The sequence below is a fragment of the Orcinus orca genome, chromosome 5 (assembly GCF_937001465.1).
Source record: "Orcinus orca chromosome 5, mOrcOrc1.1, whole genome shotgun sequence".
In the NCBI taxonomy this organism is placed as follows: Eukaryota; Metazoa; Chordata; class Mammalia; order Artiodactyla; family Delphinidae; genus Orcinus; species Orcinus orca.
Genome location: NC_064563.1, coordinates 137,099,701 through 137,126,866, shown reverse-complemented (window position 1 = coordinate 137,126,866; position 27,166 = coordinate 137,099,701). Strand labels below are relative to the sequence as shown.

At 40.8% G+C, this 27,166-nt stretch overlaps 1 long non-coding RNA gene and 1 pseudogene across 1 annotated transcript in view; one reads left to right on the top strand and one right to left on the bottom strand.

Annotated features, from left to right (window-relative positions):
* Positions 1 to 1,879: 1,879 nt before the first annotated feature.
* On the bottom strand, positions 1,880 to 3,335 carry LOC101282944 (heterogeneous nuclear ribonucleoprotein A1-like; annotated as a pseudogene).
* A 4,950-nt stretch (positions 3,336 to 8,285) lies between these two features.
* LOC125964571 (uncharacterized) overlaps positions 8,286 to 27,166 on the top strand; it is a 67,678-nt gene continuing 48,797 nt past the window's right edge. The window contains exon 1 of the long non-coding RNA XR_007477720.1: positions 8,286 to 8,347. This is a non-coding gene — a long non-coding RNA (uncharacterized LOC125964571). The remainder of the gene's footprint in view (positions 8,348 to 27,166) is intronic.

Genomic DNA, 27,166 nt, shown 5'->3' with positions numbered 1-27,166 from the left:
GCGGGTCTTCTTTTCTAATTCCAGCTGATCTAATTCCTGCCTCTTTTAGAGGCAGATGAAACAGTAAATGGGAAAAAGAAAAAAAAGAAAAGATCTCTGCAGCTGCAATGTTAAATATCAAGTCTCTGAAAGCAAATGATTTGTATGTAGCACAAAGGGGAGGGAAGAGCAAATTTTTGAATGAAGGTAAAACCGAAGAGAAAAGATACACTTGATCGTAAACTCTCGGAAGGGAAACAGTGTATACTCAGAGCAGGGCTGCTCAAACTTTAATGTGCCTTAGAGGCACCTGGGGATTCCCTAGGACTTGCAGATCTGGTTCGGTAAGTAGAGCTGGGCAAGATACCTAACCATCTCCCAGGTGTAACTGATGTTCCTACGAGACCAGGTACCACAGTGGGCAGCAAGGCTCTAAAACATAAATCATACATCCACCTTCAACTATTATCCTTACAATAAGAACACACATTAGGAGATTTAAGGACCAAGCTTGACAATTCCCCTCTGGTATAACCAAAAGAATTGAAAGCAGAGCCTTGAAGAAATATACGTACACCCATGTTCACAGTAGCATTATTCACAATAACCAAGACAAGGAAGCAACCCAAGTGTCCATCCCTGGATGACCTGATAAACAGAATGTGATATATAAATGGAATGGAATGTTATTCAGTCTTAAAAAGGAAGGAAATTCTGGGACAGGCTGCAACATGAAAGAACCTTGAGGATGTTATTCTAAGTGAAATAAGCCAGACACCAAAGGACACATATTGTATGATTCCGCTTAGATGAAGTATCTAGAATAGTCAAACTCACAGAAGCAGAAAGAATGGTGGTTGCCAGGGGCTGGAGGGAAGAGGAAATGGGGAGTTGTTTAATGGATACAGAGTTTCGGTTTTGCAAAATGAAAAAGTTCTGGGGATTGGTTGCATGACAACGTGAATAGACTCGACAGTACTGAACTACACACTTAAATACGGTTAAGATGGTAAATTTTATGTTATGGGCATTTTACCACACATTTTTTTAATGTTTTTAATAAATTGGAAAAAAATCTTGGTTTTAGAAACATCATAAAAAAAAATCCTTTTTCTACCAAGAAAGCCATATTTCAGCTGACTCTTATTCAATTCTTCCATGGGCTGGTCAGCTGTCACCAGTCCTGATACCAGCCGAAGAAGGATTAATCAATTTTTCTTCCACACTCCCATGTCCTCTGATCAAAACTCTATTTCAGTAATTATTGTATTCTCATCAATGTTCAGATTCTGTGTGTCTCCACCTCACTCTCTCGAATGTGAGGTTTTGAAGGCGATGATTTGCCCCTACAGCTATTTGGTAGATGCTGCTGGAGACTGAACCCTCAGGCATTTCTTGTCTCCTCCTTCCTGACACAATCCCCATTTTACTCTGGTGTCTCCCCTTCTCCGATCTGTCCACATGCTTCAGAGGAGGCTGGGCCCTTAGTGCGTGGGCCATGAGGAGTCCAAGTCAATCATGATGACGCCATTCTCCTTGTCAGTGACTGGTTCCAACATAGTCATGGGCCAATTTTGTGGTCAACGAGATAGGAGGGGGCTCTGCTGAGGAGCTTCAGGAAAAGATTTCCTTGCTTTTTTTTTTTTTAAAAGACACATTTATTCAACTTCATGATTAGACTATTACATTTAGCAATCAGCAGCATGGGTGCAAAAAAAAAAATCTACATTAAAACCCTTTGTTGGAATGCTTTATACTTTCCACAGAACAGAAACTAAAATAATCTGTTATACAATTGGTCACAAATACAGTCTTCCAGTTTTTTTTGCCCATGCACATGAGTATTGTCTAAAATATGTCTTCTTTGTAGCAGCCAGGCCCTGCCACCACCGTGCTTGGCTGCGTTCACCGATCTGTTGTAGCCTGGAGCTTCCCTGTCACTTCTCTGGCTCTCCTCTCCTGCTAAGCTTTGTTTCCCGGCAGTAATTAAAATCTTCTGCCCCCACCATAGCTCCTGCTGCTGCTGGAACCACCACAGCCACCTTGGTTTCATGGTTCGGCAAAGTATTGGCCTCCACCACCACAGGGGCCAGCACTTCTGCCTCCAAAATTTCCTCCTTTCATGGGTCCAACATTTGAAGATTGATTGTCATAACTGCCCAAATCATTGTAGCTTCTGCCACCTCCGAAATGGCTTCCATCATTACCAAACCCATTATAGCCATCGCCACTGCCACCATATCCACCGCTACCACGGCTGCCACCAAAGCAACCTCGGCCACTGAAGTTTCCTCCACGACCAAAGCTGTCATTCCCACCAAAACCCACTCCAAGACCACCACCTAAGTTTCTAGAACCACTTCGACCTCTTTGGCTGGATGAAACACTGTCATCTCTTGCTTAGGTAGGGCTTTCCTTTCTTCACAATTGTGGCCATTCACAGTGTGGTATTTCTTTTTTGTTTGTTTTGTTTTTTAAACCTGTGTTCTTTTTTTTAAATTTATTTATTTTATTTATTTATTTTTGGCTGCATTGGGTCTTTGTTGCTGTGCACAGATTTTCTCTAGTTGCAGCGAGTGGGGACTACTCATCCTTGTGGTGCGCGGGCTTCTCATTGCGGTGGCTTCTCTTGTTGTGGAGCATGGGCTCCAGGCACGCGGGCTTCAGTAGTTGCAGCACACAAGCTCAGTAGTTGTGCTCGCGGGCTCTAGAGCACAAGCTCAGTAGTTGTGGCGCACGGGCTTAGTTGCTCCGCGGCATGTGGGATCTTCCCAGACCAGGGCTCGAACCCGTATCCCCTGTATTGGCAGGTGGATTCTTAACCACTGTGCCACCAGGGAAACCCCACAGTGTGGTATTTCTGAATGACAATCTTGTCTATGGAGTCATGGTCATCAAAACTTAGGAAAGCAACGCCTCTCCTTTTGCCACTGCCTCGGTCAGTCATGAATTCAGTCACTTCGATTTTCCCGTACCGTTCAAAATAATCTCTTTGGTGATGTTCTTCAGTGTCTTCTTTAATGTCACCACCAAAAATCTTTTTCACAGGTAAATGGGCACCAGGTCTTTGAGAATCTTCTCTTGAGACGGCCCTCTCTGGTTCCACCACTCTTCCATACACCTCGTGTGGCCTCGCATTCATGGCCGCATCCACCTCCTCCACAGTGGCGTACGTGACAAGCCCGAAGGCTCTGCAGTGCTTGGTGCTCGGATCCCTCATTACCACACAATCTGTGAGCGCTCCCCACTGCTCAAAATGGCTCCTCAGACACTGATTGGTTGAGTTCAAAGCTCAAACCTCCAATGAAGAGCTTCCACAGCTGTTCGGGCTCTTCGGGACACTCTGACTCGGACATGACGGCAGTGGAGGGGGGAGATGTCAACGATGCTTACTAAGCAGCATCCGTGGGCACAAAGCCCATCTACTGAACATATCTCGATTTCCTTGCTTTTAAAGGAAGACACAAGGAAGAGATTGTTCCTGTGCCTAGGAGGGATGTTGTCTGCGCAAATGAGACACAGGGGATGAAAGCCGCTTTCTTGACACCAGTCTGAGGGTTAAGCCAGCACCAGAAAGGGGCAGAGGCAAAGGAATCCAGAAAGACAGAGAAAGAGCCAGAGCCACGCTGCCTTTGGATCCCTCAGCATATAAAATAATAGAGTGCTTCATGGTTTAAGCTGGCTGAGTAGGAGTTTTCTGTCTCCTGCCTCCAAAACCACCTTAACCAATACCAGTACCTTGCAGACAGGAGATACTCTGAAGTTTGCTGGATGAATTAAAGTAGGAAGATGGGGCTGGTTCACTGCCCTCAGAGGACTCCTTAGGCAGCATGACTGTCCCCCATGCTAAGCAACCTCATACACGAAAAGATTTTTCCAGCTGGAAAGATACAGGATCTTTTTGTTTGTTTCCTTGCTTGTTTTATTAAAGGATTCCTCATGGGCTACTTTTCCTAGAAAACATTTTAAATGTCTTTTACTATTACCTTTTGACAGCCTGTGTGTTACACAGCAAAGTTCAGGAATAGGTCGTCACAAAGGCAGATGTTTATTGAGTACTTATTATATGCCAGACATTATTACGCTGTTGTAAACTACACAACAGCCCTCAGCTTGATACTGTTATCACCCTCCTTTTACAAATACAGAAACAGAGGCACGGAAAATTTAATTCCCTTGCTCAAGGCTAGCAACTGGGATTTGAACCTGAACAGTTGGCTCTTACATTATGCTGTGTAGGTACACTTTGGCTAGGTGCACTGCGGCACTGCTTAGTTCAGATAACTGCAATCCGTTCCCTAGAGGGTGGTCAGAAAAATCTTTAAACTATTAAAATCTCCTTAAGACTCAAATCATATTAACCTCCACTCAGTGCCCTTCAGTGGATTCCCGTGGTTGTTCTAGAGAGCACCCAAAATAACGGACACAGCCCACAAGGCTCTGCCTATGTTACCCCACAGTCATTTCCAGCCCTGTCCCCATGCTAGTGACCACTCTGGCCAGTCTGACCACCTTCCAGCTCCTCTAACATTCAGTCTTTTTCATCTCAAGGCCTTTGCACCTGTTTTCATTCTGCCTGGGCTCACACCTTCCCCTCTCCCCTCAGACAGACAGACAGATACATACACACACACACACACACACACACACACACACACACCCTTACTCCTAGATAACTTCAGCTCATCCTTCAAGTCTCAGTGTAAACATTTTACTTTCTCAGCAAGTTCTTTGCTGACCCGTTAGTCTAAGTTTGCCCCACCATCACCATCTCCCCTGTCACCTTTGTCACAGCCTTTATCAGAATGGATAATCCCATCAGTCGGTGTGACTTGCTGCTTTGTCTCTGTCCTCCCCAAGGACAGGCTCAGCTCCACGTGTGAGGGATCATGTCTGTGTTGTCACTAAGGTGTCCCCAGCAACAGATAGGCGTATCATCGGCAATGGTGGACAAATATTCGGGGAAAAGTGGGAGGAAGGAAGTTGAGAGGGGAAGAAAAAGTTGGACGGAAGGAAGGCAGGTGAAACTGAGAGAAGATTGGAAGGAAGGAAGGGATTGTGGGGCTCCTCCGAGTCGCCACTTTCATCACTGTAACATTCTCCACTCAAATAAGCAAGGGCCTTGGCCTTAGCAATGGCTAACTTCTTTCCTCCCTTCCTCCCTCCCTCCCTTCCTTCCTTCCTTCCTTTCTCTTTGTATGTCTACCTTCCTATTTCCTTATTCCTTTTTTTAAATCTCCATAAAACAGAAGTAAATTATTAAATAGAACCAGCATCAAAGCATTCAATTATCCTTAAATTTTAAAATGAAACATCTGTGTTGGGCACACAAGACATTTTTATCATTTTTTACAGAGAGTCACAGGGAGTTTCCTCCTTCCACCTTCCTTTCCTTCTCAAGGATGTATCCATTTATATTATGTGGTTGGATCTTACAATCTCCCCTACATTTCGTTGCAATAATACCAACCAAGCTAATATACTGGAACCAGGCATATAACTAAGAAAGGCAACTAGACAAATAGCTAGATCTTTCACATATAGGATTAAGTGACTGTAAAGAAATTGTATCATGATGTCAAGAGATTTACTGCTGAAACATTTTCCTTTAATGAATTAAGAAAGAACTAGTGAGAAAAATATAATGACATGGAAATATCCGAGCAAACAGGAAACATTTAAAGTTGAGAATTGTTAAAATAGAGAGTAACCTGAGAAAAGCAATACAATTTCTAGCACTTTTAAGTCGATTTAAAATAGACAAAATAAATTCATTCTAGAACATACCCAGCTACCTATGAAATGTGATTATATTCAATATACTGTCTTAAAATGTATTTTGCAGAGCACTGCATTAATAATATAAGTAAAATGGTATTGACCAACAAAACTCTACACCACTGACGCCATACATCGTTTTCCTGGGTATGAAAGCACAAAGGATTGTGCTTTAAGTATGGGAAAACGGGAAATGCCTTCTTTCTTTGTTTGGGTCATTTTCAAATTCATTTTATTCAGAGTACCCATCAGTTAAGAGCCTGATGTAGCAATGAGACTGATGAAAGCAAGGAAGGAGGGAATCTATGCATTCAAATTAGTATTACCATTCAAGAGTGTTCCCTGGAGATTATGCATTTACTCTTCAGTAACTCCATCCGCAATTATTTTGGGAAAATTTCCATTTGGAACTATCTTTTCTGTGGCGGTCCTGCTTGGCAGGAGGTGTACAAGTTAGCCCATCACTGATATATGTGTATCACCTGCCATGATAAAGGTTTAGGCTTGGAAGGGACTTTACAGTTTATCAAGTCTTTACTTTATGGATGAGAAAACTGAGATCCAGAAAATTTAAGACAGTTGACAAAGTCACAGAGCTTTCATTCACTTAAAAATCAATGAGAGAATGAGAAAAGGGATTTGAACCACCACTTCATTGAATTGTTCAACGTATATAATTCTTTTTTATTGGATCCCCTCATTCATTCATTCCACAAATATTTACTGAGTACATGCCCGGCACTGCTGAGGATATAGCAGTGAACAAAACAGACAAAAAACAGCACATCTTCACGGAGTTCACATTCCAGGGATTCAATAAAATTGAAATTCCTGATTCTATTTTCTATTCTCAGGTTACTATTTTAACAGTTCTCAGGAACCACCTGATTAGAATCAAAGATGTTGAACGAAATGCTCCACTGACATAATTTGATGAGTGTAGGAATTACAAAAATGAGTCAACTCTATTGATTACAAAGAGACAAGAAAGCAGTGCACGTTCAATTTTTTAAAGGAGAAATTAAACCCCATGAAAAAACAATGTTCCAATATGACATCCAGATTCACCAGCCACATCTCCTAAAACAGAGGGAAAGACTGTTAGAAATAAGAGAAAAGAAAACTAAGCATTTTTAAAGGCTTTCCGTGCAGGGTAAGAAAACATGAAACTTTTGGCAAGCATCTTGGCAGCTCGCAGGATGAAACCACTCACTGCCTGCAAGTGTTTATCCCACAGCTGTTGGAAATGAAGGATGTCAAAATACGCAAAAGTAAGAATCCATGCACACACATCAAAGAAGCAAATCTCCGGGGCGCGCCCGGCGTCGAAGTGGACGATAGATGGAGCTCACGAGGAGACGCAGGAATGAGAGGTCCTGGACCGTGTAGAAGACCAACCAATCTTAATGTCACAACCAGAACCTGGCCTGTGTTCATGTCTCCTGTACCGTCATGGAAAACTATCTCAGACATTCGGAAATCCATTTTAATAGGATACAAGGCCTGTGGCTGTTACTTCATTCTGTACAAGGTGCATTTATTTACTCAATGATGACATCAGGAAAGCTTAGGCAGGGCTCCCTTTTTTCTTTTTGTGTTTTTTTTTTCTTTTTTAAAGAAATCTCATATTTACTGCACCAAAAGAAATCGTTATTCTTAAAAGCCAAGTGTTGATCCTATCTTATAAAGAAAAAAACATTTTTATTTTGAGAAGCTGATATTCTGAAAGTTCATACAACCCTGTAGTTCTTTGGTTTAAGTGAAAATACCACATTCCAGGCACAAAGGAGCGGCTAAATTCACTAATGGGTCAAAGACTATGCAACCTTCTAGGTGACAGTTTCACAATTTGGAGAAATGGTGATATGCTTTGTTTCTCTGTTTTTCAATCTTTGTGGAATTTGACCATGTTCGTTTTACAATTTCAATAAATGTTTACTAAAAATAAAATGGAGTGAATCTCCACTACAGCTAGAAGAGGCATGTGCTAAGGTTCCCCCTTTCACATAAAGTGACAAAGGAAGGTGACGAAGCCATAGAAAGCAATGGAGAGATTATCCACAGGTCAACCAAGTCACAGAACATGGGATATACAAGGGTTAAGTTTTTTCTCTTACATCACCTATTCATTCAAATAATTCAAGGGACTTTTGTAAGCATTAGGAAATTGGTCCCTAAAATGACATAGGCTATTAAGGTAAGAAAAAGAAAGAGGGGGAAGGCAGTCGAGCTGCATTGTAAATCACTCTGATGAGAACCTAGAGAGGACACAGGACGAGCCACAGTTCTGAGCTGCAGGCTGCACGAGGCTGAATCAATAGAGGCAAATATGGCTTCCCAGCCACCGTGTGCTCTGGCCCACAAAAGTCAGCTGGCAGGACTTGTATCATATAATAAATTCCCAGAGGACAGCTTGACTACTTATATAAAAACATGTATATGCTTCAACCCAATAATTCCTTTTTTAAGTCTTTAAGAGCTAATCAGAGAAGTACACAAAAATGTCTGCATAGGGCTTCCCTGGTGGCGCAGTGGTTGGGAGTCCGCCTGCCGATGCAGGGGACGTGGGTTCGTGCCCCGGTCCGGGAAGGTCCCACATGTCGCGGAGCAGCTGGGCCCGTGAGCCATGGCTGCTGAGCCTGCGCGTCTGGAGCCTGTGCTCCGCAACGGGAGAGGCCGCAGCGGTGGGAGGCCCGCGTACCGCAAAAAAAAAAAAAAAAAAAAAAAGTCTGCATAGAAGATGCTCATTTCAGCATTCTTTATAATATGAAAAAAATGGACATGCCCTCAATGTCCCACAAAAGGGCTATATGAGGGACTCACGCTGCCTTTAAAAGGAAATACACAGGCATAAAATCAGTGATATGAAAAATATCTCCATGACATATTGTTGAGCAAAAACAAGCAGTTTATAAAATGACATGCATGGTATAGTGTCATTTTTATTCAACGAGATGTACAAATGATAGAGAGACTTTTGGAAGAATGGTCTCCAGTCAATTGACAGTGGATATCTCTAGGTGGAGAATTTAGGAAAACCTTTACTTTGTTTCTTATTCTGTCCTGTGTTGTTCCAACCTTCTAAAAGAGTGCATGTGGATTTTATCATCTAGTCCTGGAAGGACGGGGAAAGGACCACCGCTGGAGCCTCTTGGAAAGTCCCGGGAAACCCCGGGATACCAGTGGGAGGCCCCGTGGATAGATTGGAGGGTAGGCAGAAAGGCTTAAATGATGTGGAAGCAAAGAGAAAGCCAAGGCAGTTTATGGCAAGAGGAAGGACTGTGACGAAGCAGAATTTCCGGGTGATTAGACTGAATTCTCTTTGAGTCTGCATGGGATTGCGTGTCCCCATTATTATTCATAGAATTCCTGCTGTCAGAGGACTCGGTGGGCCAGTGGAACAGCCTGGCTAACCGAGATTTCCTCAGTTAGCTTAGGGCCTGTGCAGGAAAAACAAATACCAAGTTAACTTTCTCAAGAAATACCACCATCTTTCGAGATGGAGGAGAAATTGTTCCAGGGAACATACTAAATCATCAGGGTCCACAGGTAGGCTCAAAACTATCTTGAATGGCAGTTGCATTCATCACTATGAGATATACCAAGTTTTTCTTTCCTAAAAAAGGATGAAAAGAGAGATCAAAGGATGTATTTCTTACTATGACAGGAATCCAACAGTGATTAGGGAATATCCTGTAACTATTATATTTAGGTTTGAAATACTCATAAACCAGAGATGTTCATAGTTATCTACTAGAAGTGTAAGAGCTCTAATGGGCGAAATTCTCTGGGTGGGTAAATGAGAAGCATTTGGGGCCTGGTTACTAGTTTGCCTGATGGGAGATTCCTTATAGAGTGGGTAGAGCTAGCAACAGAAATTAAAAGTGTTCACTTTTCAAAGAATCTTCAATAACACATTTTCCATTACCTAAATTCACAAACGTGTCCTAAAGATATACCCAAAATACTTATTTAAAAGGAAAATATCTCCAAAATTATTATCCCAAAGAGTTCCAATTTAAATGTCTGGGAAAATGACATCCTAATTTTCAGAGGGCTTTCCTATTTGATCCTTTTCAAACTTAACTGCCAAAAGAAATAAAAGATAAAACCATAAAGTAAAACCAAGCTGCAACAAAGAATCTTCAAACATTTGAGCCTCTTTAAACATTTTAGAACATCTCAAAGTGAAAAACGTCTCTGCTCAAACCTAGTTAGAAAATATTTGATGTTACAACACAGATTTTCTATCATGCACTTTGAGTTAACACAGAGATACGACCTAATACAAGAAGCATGGCTTCTCCCACTGGGAATTCTTAAGATATGAGAAATATAGCATGCTGCCTATTTACTTGGTTTGAATTAATAGCAATGTATTTATAGGATATTATTGAGATCAACGTATTCTCTGGCTGTTCACCGCTTCAAATTTTTCCCATTTAGCAGAATCCATACATGGCTAATGTTAAAAATGAGTTTTTTTGTGAGACCAAAAAAGAAAAAAAAAAGTATTTGATTGTATAATCTTCAAAGTGTTTAATTTGTATTAGAGCTAAATCCAGAGGCTCTGAAACCTTCGGGGCTCTCCATGTGGATTTTTGTTCTGGTTCACACACCTTGAGACAAAGGCTCATAGTCAAGATGTGAAAAAGACGTTTTTTTGTGTGCGAGATGCGGGGCAAATTTATTCCCGAGGCAGCCTGGAATGGGCTTCAGAAAATGGATAGAGTGTCTTCTTAAAGAAAGGGCCTCTAAGTGAACTCGACTGCCATTCAAAAGATTTGCTCTGACACTTAACAAGTGGTGCAGGAAGAAAGGAAAATCTGTTGTTAGGTTTGGGGTGTTTATCAGCCCCCCTCGAGACACTTGACCTAATGCTTTGGCCCCCCTAATCCGCTGATCTGCATGCCGTGGCTTCGCAAGCCGCAGCCCCCAACTGCCGGCCAAACTGCCTACAACACTTGTCCCAACATGCAGCTCCCCGGGTACATTGTGAGCCGCTCACCTACTCCCCTGCCTCCCCCCTCGCGCGGCTCCCCCTAAATTTAATTCTGCTCACAAATTGTGAAATAAGTTGTTTGGGCTGGATTTGTCGAGGGAATTGTCCCACTAATGAAACAGTCTGTTCATTATACAGTTGTAGGACGGAAGATTTAGAGCTCCCATACCCCGGGCCCCGGGCAGGTTAAGGTTTTTAGACTGACAGTTGACAAAAGAATGAATAGCTCTCTCCTGTCAAATCAGGCTTACAAACAGCTTGGCATACAAACAGTTACTGCTTGTATGCATGCGGATTTAGGGTCCCCGCCTGCTAATGCCCCAGATTTGTAAGTACAAATTGGTTAGTCTTCAAACTGTTGGCAAAAGGAATAAAATGACCAAAAATTAGTTTGTGTTAGCCTTTCCCCAACCTCCCCGCTCCTGCAAGTGAAACATTAAAAAAAAAAAAGAGAAGGATAAAATAGTGTGTAATGGTCTCATGGAATATTGTTGGGTTTTTGCTTAAGACATCAAATTAAGCAGGATCATTGTTTGGCAGGAAACATTTTGTTCTGTTCGGGCACCCTGCTTCCCAGAAAGCAGCTGAAGATCTAATGGAATTAATTTAAGATGCGTGATTTTAAAAGATGGTGGGGAGGAGATCAAAAACTTTCAGTTCTATTCATTTTAGTACCTGTTGCTTAAAAGTAGTCACAATACTTCCCTTCCTTTTAATTGCACTGGTCTTTTAAAATGAGTCATTTAGATTTCTGAACCTTTCTCATAGGCAATTATGTGTAAATTAGATAAAACCCATTTTATTTTTCTATGGCGTTTCAATTGTTTTGTGAGTACATTAAACTAATTTATTGAGGCAGAATGCTTTACAGGTAATAAAGTGAATATTTTTACCATGTGATTTATCATCAGTTTGGTGATAATTTTTAGTCTGGATTGGCTTAAGTATAGCTCTTTGATTTATTATAAATACAGGAGACTAGCAGACAGAATTAATATCACATATTTCTATCACTTTATAGGAGAAACAAACAAAGGTAACAGACTAAGATTTTTTTCAAATTCAAGCTTGATCTAACTAACATTTTTGACTTAAGAACTCTTTCCTTCTTGATCAGATACAGCCCCAGGAAGGCCAAGCTCCTTGTAATACTAGGAGTTAGCACTTCATATTTTAGTAAGTTCGTTATCACGTTTCTGTGTATCCGAAAGACAATTTTAAAAAACCAGATCTTCTGGCAACTTTGCAAGCAGCCATTATGAATTAGTTCAAACATCCCTTAAAACCTTTACCCTTATCAGTGTCTAAATCCTGTACTCTTATTTTGCAACATTAAGAGTTCCAAACAGTAAGTCTAATCTTAACTCATAAATGTGCAAGGTCAGTGATATTTGGCTGTTGGAAATCTGAATAGAGCAAAAACATTAGGCTGCTAGAGGGTAGGAGGGACAGCCTCCATCCCTGATGTGGTTGAATCATTTTCTATGATATTGTTCAAGTATATACTGCACACATGAGCCCTGATGTCAACAGTGGTCCTTTAAATCTGGGGGCATGAGTAGGAAAGAAAGTTTCAAGCAACTCAACAAAGAACTGTACACTAGGGCTGCACAAAAACCATCCCCGGGGGGGTCTCTTTCTATTTTCCATCTCTCCTCCAAAACTTTGCCAATATTTCCCTGCAATGGCCATTCTTTTTTCAGCAAACCTAAGACTTTTTCCTACTTCATCATGACATTTTAAGGCATTTCAAAGACAGATGCCATGACTTGTGAAGAACTTTGGGCTGAGAAAACGCATATGTTTAGTGAAATCTTTTTAGAGAATTACGCTTAGAAAAATGGCACTTCCCCATGAATTTTGCCATGGAATGACTCCTTTACCATGGAAAGCTGTTGGAAAACTCAAGGGCTTCAGTAATCAGTCACCTGTTCGGGGCAGGCTTCTCCTTACAATCCACTAGGATTAAAAAGAACCCAGGGATGAGTAAGACCAAAGCTGATCCAAGTTCCATGCAAAGATTGAAGAAAAATGAATAAATTCTTAGAGCTGCCTCTTTGCCTTAGTACTGATGAGGTACGCAAGTTGCTGGTGGAAGCCATTTTTAATAGCAAGTTGTAGACTAAAATACAAAGCTTTTCTGCTCAAAAAAGGAGACCTGGTGCTAAAGAAAATGGCATAATTAGCAGGGTAGGGGATGGGCATTGTATGCAGGTCTCTGTGGAAGGAAGTACCATTGACCTACATGTACAGTCTTCCAGGGTGGCAAAGTGACCCTTCTAAGAGCTACCCTGTCCCTGCAACATGGGAAGAATAGTATTTCCTACTGTTGTTGTGATGAATAATTTATGTGTAACACTATGTCTGGTTGCCTGGTCCAGCAATTAAAAATATATATAAAATCAGTATCTATATCTAGATCTGTATCTATCCAAAGCAGAAAAGTACTAGTGTCTTCTGAGGCATCCAAAAAACCCAACGGAAAACACAGGGCCATGGTGTTAGCCTAATAAGCTAACCTGACTGGTAATCCCCACTCTGGTGCTAGACTACCACGTAAGACTTAATTTATCAAATGTCAGGTCTGGATGTCTGCCTCCCTCATTTCACAGATGAGGAAACCGAGGTTCAAATTCACATGGGGTTAAAACTCAGGTCGTCTAACCCCCAGTCTAATAATGTCTTCAGCACATTCATTTTAAAGGAAATACTGTAAATTCTGTAAACTGGTTTATCTTTCGGGTACTTAATTCTCATTTTATTTGTATAAAAAGGGACATTTGGGTGAGCTCAGTGCGTTTTCTAATTGACACTCTTTGGCCACTTTTTGCCTTCTGAGTGTGTTTGCAGATCTGTAAGAGCTATTTTTAGAAGTTAATTACAGTGTCTAATCTTTCCAGGTAAATGCTGAGGTGATGGTTATTGTCTTGTTACTTGCGAAGTCAAATAAACCAAACTAACACATCTATTCTTTTTTCTTAACATCTTTTAAACATTTAACACTGAAAATACATTTTTCACATAAAAGAATTATTGATTTGAGAAACTGTACCTAAACCTGGGCCCAAGGGAAAAATGAATGGCAAACAGGAATGCCAATTAAAACAGGTTTTATGAGAAATGTACTTGCTTCACCTTACACAGGTTTTCTAAGATGCCCTCAGCTCCCCTAGAAACCTCTAAAAGGTTTTTGTTTTCTCCTTTCCATTCCCTTTCTGGGTTGGCTGCCAGACCAACTTCACCACAAGCACCAATTCAACAAGAAGGGACAGAAGCTAAAACAACTACCCCTCGGGGCTCAGGTTAGAATATTAGCAGCTCATCGCTTGGACTACATATTGCATCGATTCAACAGATTCCTTGTAAAATTCAAGTATTATCAGCACACCAGTTCGGCAGAGATTATCTTTTAGAGAAAGGGGTACAGAAAGAGAAAGCTAGAGCCCCCAAGATGAATTTCATCCATTCTCCCAGTACCAGCTCACAGAAGATGCATACGAGAGCCACCACTGTTTAACTAAAGATGGGACCTGGATATTCAATCCCGTGTGAGAAGGAATATGGTGTAGGAGGTTGAAAACCAAACCAAAAAACAAAGAGGCTGTGCAGTCAGAGGACAAGGCTTTGAATTTTATTTCAACTACTCAAAAGCTATCTGACCTTGGTTATTTTTTTCTGCATGTATAGACTTTTTTTTAGTTAATTTTTTGTCGAAGTGTAGTTGATTTACAATATTTTATTAATTTCAGGTATACAGCATAGTGTTCAGTATTTTTGCAGATAATACTCCATTGTCGGTTATTACAAGATAATGACTATAATTTCCTGTGCTACATAGTATATCCCTATTGCTTATCTATTTTGTACTTAGTAGATTGTATCTCTTATTAATCCCATATCCCTAATTTGCGCCTCCCTCTCCCTCTGTTAACCACAAGTTTGTTTTCTATGTCTGTGAGTCTGTTTCTCTTTTGCCTATACATTCATTTGTATTAATTTTTAGATTTCACATATAAGTGATATCGTACATTTGTCTTTGTCTGATTTCACTAAGCATAATACTCTTTAGGTCCATCCACGTTGCTGCAAATGGCAAAATTTTATTTTATTTTTGTATGGCTGAGTAATGTTCCATTGTGTATATGTAACACATCTTCTTAATCCAATCACCTGTTGAGGGGCGCTTGGGTTGCTTCCCTGTCTTGTCTATTGTAAAGAGCCCTGCTATGAACATTGGGGTGCATGAATCTTTTCAAATTAGTGCTTTTGTTTTTTTCTGGGTATATGCCCAGGAGTGGAATTGCTGGATCGTACAGTGGCTCTATTTTTATTTTTTTGAGGAGCCTCCATGCTGTTTTCCACAGTGGCCGCACCTTGTTTAAGTTATTAAACTAGGTTGTGCATGGTTTCTTCATCTATAAGGGGGGGTGATGTTGGATATTCTCAAGCTCCTCCAGTGCCCTGCTCTTCTAATTGAGGTCCTTGGACCAGCAGTATCCACACGACCTTCTTAGGAATGCAGAATCTCAGGCCCCGTTCCACCTGCGGAATCAGAATCCTTTTTTAATAAGACACTCCTGTGATTCATACACATGTTAAAGTGTGAGAAACGCCGGCTTAGAATACACTTTTCTCTACACTCTCAACTTATCCCTTGAGGCTTTGGCTGGGTGGTGTATAAATGAAGGCTAGAGTTTTCGACTAGGATCCCCCATACACCAGAACACTACCCAGCAGTAGGGGTTGCCAGGCAGTTATTTAATGAGTTTTATGAGACATTGAATCTTCCAGACGTCAAGGTAATTTGACCATTAAAGAAATAACTTTTTTTAAGGTAGCCCAAAACAAGCCAACTCAAGCGATTAATGGGATTAGTGTGGTGATACTGAAATCAGAGCTGTACCACGTGAGTCTCTCTCCATCACTCACCACTGCTGTCCTCACGGCTTATCATGGCACATTGTTTCATCAAATTAAACACCAGAGGGATGTTGTAAAGGCAACATATGGTCCTCTTTCAAAAGTAGTTAGCCTGACATTGCACAAGTGGCCTCGTCGTGGCTTCCCTGAAACCTTCTAAATCAATGCATTGAGGGTATTTGCTTTTGCAAAACAATGTCTCATAAAAGTAGTTGCTTCTAATTGCACGGTTGCTGTTGTCAGAAGCACAGCCAGGATATGAGATGTGAAGGAGAGCAGAGGGAATCAGGTTAGGAGGGGGAAATCAACTGTTCATCTTTTCCTGGGAGACCATCATGGCGGCAACAATCATAGGAGAGAAGATATCTGTTCTCAGAACTGCCACTTGGATGGATGTGGAGCTCTCAGACTATTTTTTTTTTTTTTTTTTGGCGGTGCGCGGGCCTCTCACCGCTGTGGCCTCTCCCGCTGCGGAGCACAGGCTCCGGACGCGCAGGCTCAGCGGCCATGGCTCACGGGCCCAGCTGCTCCACGGCATGTGGGATCTTCCCGGACCGGGGCACGAACCCGTGTCCCCTGCATCGGCAGGCAGACTCCCAACCACTGCGCCACCAGGGAAGCCCTCAGACTATTTTTTTACCCTCTCTATTAAGCATAGCAGACAGGACGTAGGTTTTAGAATCAAGATATGAATAATTACATGCAATTAAAAGACTTGCTGAAAGGGAGAAGATTTTCTTTAATGATCAGGAGAGAGAGAGGACAGTGTTCTGTGGAAGAGCCAGGCTCAAGGCAGCTTTGTCGCCTCTGCTGGGCCCAGTGGAACCTTCAGAGTTTATAAGAGGCATTTTATACGCCATTGAAAGGTGAGACCAGCCCAAGACTGAATTTCAAGAGAAAAGTCATTAGGCAATATTAGGAGTAATGTTTGGTTGTTATTTTGCATTTATGTATCTGACCTTTCCTCACCAAAGTATAATTACCAAACAGCAATCCCCACAGAGCCCCTGTGAGCCCGGTGTGGGATGGCATCAAAGCCATCTTCCTTTCTTCTGGTTGCAACTTTTTTCCCCACTCTCCCCTCAAAGCACGCCCAAAATAAGAGGGCTTGACCAAACTGGGTGTGGGATTTAGATCGCCACGGTGTATGTCAAGTCATTCTGCGGTACACCTTAAATTTATACGGAGCTGTATGTCAATTATATCTCAATAAAACTGGGGGAGAAAAAAGATTTTACCATGAGGTACCTCCTACCTTCTGGTTTGTGGGTAACACTTTGTCACATGTTATGGAACAGTTGCCACCACCCTTAGGGGGCAGCCCTAGGTCCATAGCCCCTTCTGTGTCTATGCAGAGGCAAACACAACCAAGCAGGTAGGGAATCTTTGAATCACAGCCTGAAAAAAAAATCTTTTTTTTTTTTGTATTGTTGAAAAAGAAGATATGATTGTTTTCTAAATTTTTTAAATGTACTGTAGAGGATAAAATAAAAAGTGAAAGTTTTGTCAACTGACCATCCGCTCTGATCACCCCTCTCCCTTCTGCCTAAGGACACCACTGTTACTGGGTATGTTAGCTATTCTGAAAGGGATCTTAGATGGTGCCTCATCACTTTCCCAATGGTTATCAGAATCTCCTCTATGATGCTGAAAATGAGCGAAAAATGTCCCTGTAACTTCACCCTGGTGAGAATATCTCACAAATAACAGAGCCTTTTACACTGGAAGTTGGGAGATACTGATTTTTATCTTGATTGATTTTTTTAAACTCTGGTAGGATCATAGGGATGTTATTTTGCTCTTCATAAAATGGACATGATAAAACTCACCACCTTCTTACCACAGGGCAAGAAGCAATAAATAACTAGGTATCCAGGATGATAAAATCCAGGACAGTGGCAGTTTTAGTGACCTCAAAATTCCAAGTTGCTTTCCTTAACCCAATGAAAGCTTTAAACATTTAAATAGGCAGAAGTTGAATAAACAATCATCAAGGTGGTTATCTGCCAAAGAAGCTATTCGTAAAGTAAAAGGATGATTTTAATAAGGGATAAAACTCATCTACTGGTCTATTAAGAAAATTCAGCGTGGAGAGATATCATTATAAATGTGAGGGAAACATTGTGTTCCTGCTGGAATAACAGGGGCGTGTGTGTCTTAGAGTGGAGCGTGGCCCCTCCGTTACAAGGCTCAGAACATAACACAAATCTATGCCCGCAACCACGACAGGGGCAGGACCTCACGACCAGGCTGCTCCTGGTGTGGGATTCATGGGGGTTGGTGTGCATGTAGAGCCTTTGTCACTCAGCTGAAATAATAGATAGTCTTAACCAATTTAAATGACCTTAATAAACTCGTAACCCTGGTGTTCTGGCCACTTTGGGATCTGCTGTAGCTGAAACGTAGCAAGCAAGCAACCTGCTGGGAGAAGGCGTGACTCAAAACACACCTGTGAAAAAAAACACACCTGTGATGAGTTATTTTTTGGTATCAGTTTAAAGCCCAAACACTGATGCAATTTGGCCTCTTTAGAGCCAGGCTGCATCAGCCGCTCTCCCCATTAATTAGCGTGAGCTCTAAGATGTTGCTAATAGCTACACGTCTTGTAAACATGTGGAGTGGACCCGGCCCCTGAAGGCTCTCACTGTTAAGTGATATCTCAGCTGGGGCTGGCAGAGCCAGCGTCCCTACCAGGGAATAGCAGAAAGGTGTGCAGCCTCTGTGCAGAATCAAAACATCGTGCTCTGAGCGCTCCCTTTCTGGTGTGGTTCCCATAGAGGTGACTGCCTTTTGGTAGTAATGATAGTAATACTGAGGAGAATAAAAATAAAGAAGAAGGGGAAGAGCAGGAGACAAAGCTTGCATTTACACTCACTAGGGAACATTTCTGATGAGGTCAGGTGGTGGGATTTTGGAAATACTGGTTTCTTGCCCCCAAGGTAAATGGGGACATCAGCCTAGCAGAGTAGAAAGTCTCTTAGAGTCTTCCTTAGTCAGCTGAGATAACCGGTCAGCCGCTTTAGAGCTACTAACTACCAAAACTAAAGCCACAGCTGAAGATGATGAAAAACAGGTTTGCAAACCAGCTTTCAGCTAGGAAACTGCTAAGGGAGAAGAAAGGATGAGCGAAGAGGTGGAGAGGCCGCGTGGCTGCAGCATGGTTGGTTTGCTAACTTTATGCTTGAGTTCTTTTGTAGGATTAGGTTCAATTTTAGGTGTGCAGTGGAATATGGGGAAGGGTGATGGTGGAAACCAAGGGGAGAGGAAGCCTGAATTTGGGGTGAACTCATCCCTGTTTGTCAGTTTCAGCTGAAACTCTGCCAGTTTCAGCACTAGAAGTCCAGTGCCCAGGGAAACCTCTCAGCCCCAGACCAGGACAACTGGTCACCTTCCTGGAGTCACAGAAGTGCATAGTGGACAGGAACCCCAAAGACAATCTCATCCAACTCCATCTTATATAAGGGGAAACCGAGGCCCTGTGGGGTCCATGAGCAGCACAGCATGGGGCTCAGGTCTTTTTAATAAAGGATGAATAGATCTACTGTCTTGTCACGTGGGTAAAATCATCAGAGATTACTAAACGCAAATATGGCACCAAAACAAGGGACAGGCTCAAAGGAAGGTGGGTTCTAATCCCGGTTCTGCCACTAAATGGGGACCTTGGATAAGATAATTCCCACCTGCCAAGCACTCTCCACAGATTATTTCAGAATCTGAACGATAGTCCTTTGAGGGAGGATTAATCTATCCATTTACCAGATGAAAAATTGGATTCAGAGAAATCAAGTAATTAGCCTAATGTCATAGTAAGAAGGGAGATTTGAAGGTGGGCTGTTTTGACATCAAAGTAAATATCCTCCCCAGAATGACACTTAACTGGTACGAAACTGCAGGGAAATTCCAACAGCCCATTGCTCCCACCAAACGACTCATCAAATAGGAACGACTGTTGGAAAAGAACTTTTTTCTGTTTGTTCACTGCAATCACAGAGGTAACCCAATCATCACAGAATGCCCAAATGGTTGATAACTGAGGGATAAGTACCTTGCTACTTCCAAGAAGGATTTAGCTTAGCAGGATACACGTATTGACCTGAGCTTTCATTTCTTTTCTCTTCTTTTCTTTTCTGAGAAACTCAGTATCTGATAGACTTAAAATTTTTTTTATGTCATCAGTTTCTTATCTCTACCAGAATCAGAATATAAACTCAATGAGGACAAGAATTTTGTTCACTGCTATAACATATATACCTGGCACAGAGTAGGTTTTCAGTACATCTTTGTTGAATGAATGAAAGAAATTCAAAATTAGACATATAGAAAAGTTAAATACTTTTGCTATACATTTTTATTTTATAGCATATTCAAAGTTGATTACAAGCTCAACAGAGGAGGGAGTAGAAATTAGGGAAGCAAAAATATATCTGCCAGAAAAATTTTACTCAAAAAATTATTGGATGGACTCTTAAATAAATGTGTGTATTTTTAATTTTTGTAAATTAACTATTTTAGTTACACTAAAGGAGATTGCTATTTAAATGACTCAATTTTTTTATGTGTGTGGGGATCATATAATGAAACAAAGAAACGAAATTTTATGGTAAAGTTAAGTCTCACTTCCCTTTGTTTATATGGTGATATATACATAGGGAGCACAAAGATGAATGGTGTGATATTTTATAATTATTTTTGCCTTTTGCATATTTATCAAGTATCTACTGTCAAAACAATAATAAATAAACCGAATTTTTCAAGCTGATTTTTAAAGTAAATCTTTAGATCTTTTCTAAATGATTAACATTTTTAAAATTAGCAATTTCTACAAACATATACAAGCACTTCTGTTTTTTCAGCATATGTTATATATAGGTTTCCTCTGATACAGTGGATGAAGTGGGTATGCAAAATTAGGGTTTGGGATTTATGAATGAAGCTTTATATCACTTACCAAGTTCTATGGTCCCTAAATAGTTAGCATTTGAAAATGATAACACATCTTTGAAATGTATATTTGACAGTGTCAAGTAAATAAGAATAAATCACATAACTTCAAAAATGTTATTAAAATAGCCTCAGCCCTTAAAACACATTTTAGAGGAAAAAGTAAACTCTTATACAGAGTTAATCATAATAAAGCAATAAGTCAGGTTTGATGGCAGGAGATCAGAAAGTAAGCTTAAAAGCAATATATGGTGTTTGGAGTTTCTGTACAAATGTAATGGTCTGAGAAATAACTTTCTCATTGGATTGCACTGCCACTCTGTTTTAGATGTGCTATTAAGATACTGATGGAACATCTTCTTTCTTTGTGGATACAAGAGGTCTAGTACCATAAAGAATTGATTAAATCTGTGACCATTTCAAGGCAAACAGTGCATGAAATACCCATACTACAACAAGGAAATGTGTCAAAGCCAGGTTAACAGATGCATGAAGCCATATGAACTCTGCTTCTTTTGGCTTAGTCTTTATATCTCCCTAGAACTATGACTAATCCTCTTTATGTGAACAACTTCAAAGACTCTGATTTAAAACACATGGCACACATATAACAGACAAACTTAGTTCCTGCCAGCAGGTAATCAGAGGCAACAAAAAGTGTCTCTTGATGAGGAATTGCCTTGTTGTCCAAGGCACCACTTCAGTTTATCCAACAGAAATTCATCGTGTCACAGCCCACTGCTCAGAGGCAGAATGAAGCCTGGTTTGCTGAGGCAAATAGTAATATAGCCTATCAGACTTGGAAGTGTTCAATTTCATCCCAGTTTACCTACTTATAGAAAAACCTATTAACTTATGTATAACTAACTTTGTAACCAGGCACTTTAGTTAATTATCTTATTTCTAACAGCTTTTCAATAGACTTTTATGAATTTTAGAAATATATAATAATATCATCTGCAAATAATTCCTAACCCCACATGTACAGGGGTTTTTTGTTTGTTTGTTTCTCTTCTCTTTTGTCTTCTCTTTTCTTATTGCATTGGCTAGTACTTCCAGAATAATATTAAATAATAGTTTTCATAGCAGTCAATATTGTCTTATCTTTGATAATAGGAAAATGTTTTTTCCCATTGTGTGTAGGATCTATTCCTAATTAAAACTTTTTAAATAAAAAATGGCTGTTAAATTTTGATAAAAAGTTCTTTTGGCCACCAAAAATATACTTATGGAGTTTTTGCCCTGTGACCTATTAATATAGTGAATTTTGATATCAGATTTCATACTGTCAAACTATCCTTTCATTCCTATGACTTTTGCATTTTTTTTTTTTTTTTTTTTTTTGCGGTATGTGGGCCTCTCCCGTTGTGGAGCACAGGCTCCAGACGTGTAGGCTCAGCGGCCATGGCTCACGGGCCCAGCCGCTCCGCGGCATGTGGGATCTTCCCAGACCGGGGCACGAACCGGCATCCCCTGCATCGGCAGGCGGACTCTCAACCACTGCGCCACCAGGGAAGCCCGACTTCTGCATTTTAATAAACTCCTGAATCGTATATGCTAATATCTTCTTTTAGAATTGTACCTAAGGGTATACAATAAAGAAATAGTATTATCCTTCTCCACACTGATGTTTCTATTCTCTTTGGCACTGTAGGAAGGGGGATGCTGTTAATACACCTCTAGAAATTTTTGCTGAAAGCAAATAATAATAATAATTGTAGTTCACACTTATATAGCATGTATTCTGTGACAGATGCTAATCTAACAGCTTTGCATGTATTAATACCTTCAATCCTCAGAGCAGCCTGTAAAGAAAGTACTATCGTCATCATCATCATCATCTTTGTTTTTCAGATGAGGAAACTGAGCTTAAGTAACATGTCCAACGTCACACAGGTAGTAAGTGACAAAGTCCAGGCAATTTACCATGAAAGTTTATGCTTTGATTCCCTAAGTCACTCATTTATTCAACTGTAACATGTACTTACTGAGTGCCTACTATTTTGAAGGCACTGCACAATACATTTGCCTTTAAATAAGCAAATGAATATTTAGGCCTATGTAATGAATCTAATATCTATATCCCTTTAGTCCAGGCAGTATTTCCATAAATCTTTCTCCCCAACCTTTTAATATTTCTGTCCCGCCTACTGAGACCCAGTATGTAGACTGAGGGAATACTAAGTTTAGCCCAAGATACTAGCTTAGTCTGATGGCATCCTGGCAGATCCTGTGTGGGTGCCCATGGTGACAAGGGAGAACTAAATACCAAATGTCATCAAATATCAGTTTGATAAAGAGACTGCAGGTGATGCTGCCAGACACAACACGTCTTGTCTGGAAAAGGTAGAAAACTAGCTATAGGCGAAGATGTGCCGTAGACACAGCGTGCTTGGTCGGGAGGAGGGTAAAACACAGGGAGAAAGTACGTCCTCACATCCATCAGCACAGGAAAATCACTGAGTGCAAGTTCCAAACAAAGCTTGAGCGTGGAGCCGTGGCCAGGAGGTGGCTTTCACACCATATGTCTTTTCCCCTGCCCCAGAGCCCCTGTGGCATTTTTGAAGTGTTGGTCCTTGATACCTTCTATTACCTGGTTTTAATTAACCTCCTGAAGCCCCTTTGTCTGGGTGGCAATGTCAGCTGTGAGGGCGATGAATAGAAGGCAACCCTGTCAATATTTTTTGGAAGGAGCCTTGTGAATGGGCCTGATGAGCCGAGGTTGGGGGGCAGGGAGGGTTGGAAGGAGTGCTTCCTCTTTAATCCGGCATTTAATCACTGGAGCTGAGGACAATGGAGGCTCCTCCAGCCTCCCAGAGTCCAATTCCATTTGGCAAGACCAGCCCTCTTTCGTCAGCCTCCCAAGGAGGCCCCACCTCCCCACGCTCCACACAAGATTCGCTTCACAAGTGTCATTGAGATGAAACAGCCAGTCCATGGGACTTAGGACTGCGGGGCCCAGCCTCTGCGACCAGCCCCAGCCCATCCTTCACAGGCCTTTGTTACTCTATGGATCCATAATTCCCTGAAAAGCTTTATTTTGATTTCCAGTCACCTTTATATTTAAAGTTCTCAAAGCAAGTACAATCCAGTGGAGTTATTTTCGACATACATTATTTTTCCTAAGAAAATTACGATTCCACTGAAGAGTTAAGGGTGCCAGGTGGTTCATAGCAATATGAAATTATAAACCCAGTGGCACTAAAATAAAAGGAAACTTCTCAGTGATTTTAATCTCTTCCTTTCCCTTCTAAGTCCTTAACTGCTATGGCTATGTAATTCTATATAATTGCAGCAAAGATGGGATTTTTGTATTTTGCGTTTTTTTTCAGCCATGTGTTGTTGAATATTGCTATGCTGCTTTTGTAACGATTGTTTTAGTGTCCAGATATTTATTTCATCAAGCTCATATAGTTAACCTGTACCCTACTGCTGGAGATATATATATATATATATAAAGAGATGTTATACTATAGGCGAGACAGCTTCAGCCCTGGGCTGCCTTTTTCCAACAGTCTAATCTGTGTACCTTAACCACTCTGAACATGAGTTTCTTCGTCTATGAAGTGAGGGTAACAGCACTGTACCTCCCAGGGCCACCATAAAATCAGAGATGATGTGCATGAGAGCTGTTTCTGAGCTGCAGAGCCCATACAAGTGGTAGTTATTATTAGCTTGTTTCCAAATGTCCAACCTTAACAGTAAAGGTTATAGTGAACATTTTCAAACACATAGTATTCAACTTCTTTTGAATTCTTTGCCTAAGACAGATTCCAAGAAGTCTGATTACTGGATCAAATATTACGAATGTGTATTTCATGTTATTAGATCTTAGATCCGAATTGCTGCCTGATTTTCAAATGCTTTGAATCAATTTACATGGTAACTGGCTATGTAGCCTTTTGCCAAGACCTCACGGACACACCAAATTTTCATCCTAAAACATGTTGGCTAATCACATAAGTTGCTGCCATTTCCATTGCTGGAGTACTGGTGAAGTCTGAATATTTTTCATGTCTTCCTTTATGAAAAAGAATTCCTTTTGTGTGTGATTGCTTATCTATTTGTCACTAAGTGAGCTTTTATACAGTATTAAGACCATTTTTTAAGGAACGCAAATTCCCCAAGGTAGCAAGAAAGAGACTACAGCATGTAGAGAAACCAACTTGAGCTTTAAAACATCACTTATATACATACTTGCAGGATTCTGTAGTCAATGAGCTCTCAAAAACCAAGAACCCAAGTCTCAACTTTTTTCTTGAAATGCCTCCCTCCACTATGGTTTATCCACATCTGATGCCTGACCCTGAATCTTTGGTCCTTTTCTGCAGTGTGGTGTAATCAAATGGTGTTGCCTCTGTGCATCCCAGGAGATCAGGAACTTGGGAGACCATGCAGCCTGGATTGAGTGGGAAAGTCTTTTTTTTTTTTTTAACATCTTTATTGGAGTATAATTGCTTTACAATGGTGTGTTAGTTTCTGCTTTATAACAGAGTGAATCAGCTATACATATACATATATCCCCATATCTCCTCCCTCTTGCATCTCCCTCCCACCCTCCCTATCCCACCCCTCCAGGTGGTCACAAAGCACCAGGCTGATCTCCCTGTGCTATGCGGCTGCTTCCCGCTAGCTATTTTACATTTGGTAGTGTATATATGTCCATGCCACTCTCTCACTTCGTCCCGGCTTACCCTTCCCCCTACCCGTGTCCTCAAGTCCATTCTCTAGTAGGCCTGCATCTTTACTCCCGTCTGGCCCCTAGGTTCTTCTGACCAATTTTTTCTGTATGACAGTCTCTAGGTCCATCCACCTCACTACAAATAATTCAATTTCTTTTCTTTTTATGGCTGAGTAATATTCCATTGTATATATATGCCACATCTTCTTTATCCACTCATCTGTCGATGGACACTTAGGTTGCTTCCATGCCCTGGCTATTGTAAATAGAGCTGCAATGAACATTGTGGTACATGACTCTTTTTGAGTTATGGTTTTCTCAGGGTATATGCCCAGTAGTGAGATTTCTGGGTCATATGGTAATTCTATTTTTAGTTTTTTAAAGAACAAGCAGGAAAAATCTTGAGAGAGGAGGCAAAATTGCCCTGCCTTGGATCAACAACGGCAAAACACAGATGTGAGGAGCTGGTCCACCTAAAGCATTTAGTGCTCTGCTATCCTGTCTATGGGGAACTTCCACTCCATCCAGGAGATGGGTGTTCACAGAGTCAAAACTTGGAAATAAATGGCAAAACACAAAACAAAGAGATAACTATAAGAAAACTCAAATGATAGTATTATAATCACAATATGTGAGTGTAAATATAATGGTATAATATTTAAGTACGGTGTTATAATTACAATATTTGAGTATTAGTATATTAGAATAATATCTGAGTATGGCATTATAATATGTGAATACTGGTCCTATAGTATATTCTTTGAGTATGGTATTAATCTTATAACATTTGAGTATTAGTATTTGAGTGTAATATTAATATTATAACATTTGAGTATAATGTTTAAGAATAGCATTACAATTATATTATTTGGGCTATATCCTAGCTGGAGGACTTCACGTTAATGTACTTGAGCTTCAATTTCCTCATCTGTGGGAAGATATTTTTTCTCAAGGTAACATGAGAAAAATGTGTGTTGAAAGATACGTTTGTAATATTATTTAATGCTTTACCATTTACAAAGCACTCTCATGACCCTGTCTTGATTGAACCTTATGGACTCATTTTACAGATGAAAACACGGAGGTTCAGAGAAGTTATGTGAATTGCCTAAGGTTACAGGAGCCAGATTAAACCCAGGCCTAGACATCTACATCAAATGGTATTTTATTTTGTATCTCCTAAGTATGTGGCAAGCTTATATTTACTTACGTTGTCTCGTGCAACCCTCCAGCCTCTCCAGATGAGTGGTCAGTCCTACTTAGCCCTGGCCCATAGAATGACACTGAGGCTCAGGGAGATGTAATCGCCCAGGGAGTTGATGGCAGAGCAGGTTGAGCTGTGGTCTATTTGACTCCAAAGGCTGTGCTTATTCCACGGCACATCCAGCCTCCCCGGGAGATGATGCGTCTTGGCTGGGGGAGAGAGACAGGAGGCTGCTGGAGCCACATGAGACAGGGGAACTGTGACTTTCTGCAGAAGCGCTGAGTGGGTTGGGGACCACAGAGGCCAACAGCTTTTATCTATAGCTCAACCAACCACCAGGTTGGTTCTCACATGTGTGCTCCCATCTTCATAGCACATCATTGAAAACGAAGCCAAAATCCCGCTACTTATTATTTCGTTTGGGATGGACAAAGAAGATGAAACGTGAGCAAAAAATTCTTTGCCATTTGAGCTAATCACTGAAAACAGATTGTTTGCTCGCTCAAGGTAACGAATCTCTTTCTTTTCCTAAACCTTAAGACACACACAAACAATACACTATCATTATTAGCTTGTTGTTAAATAGGTTTAATGCAAGTTTCTATTTCTTTGGTTTTTGCCTTCTGATTATGGTGTACTTTGTAAAACTCCAACAAAGTAA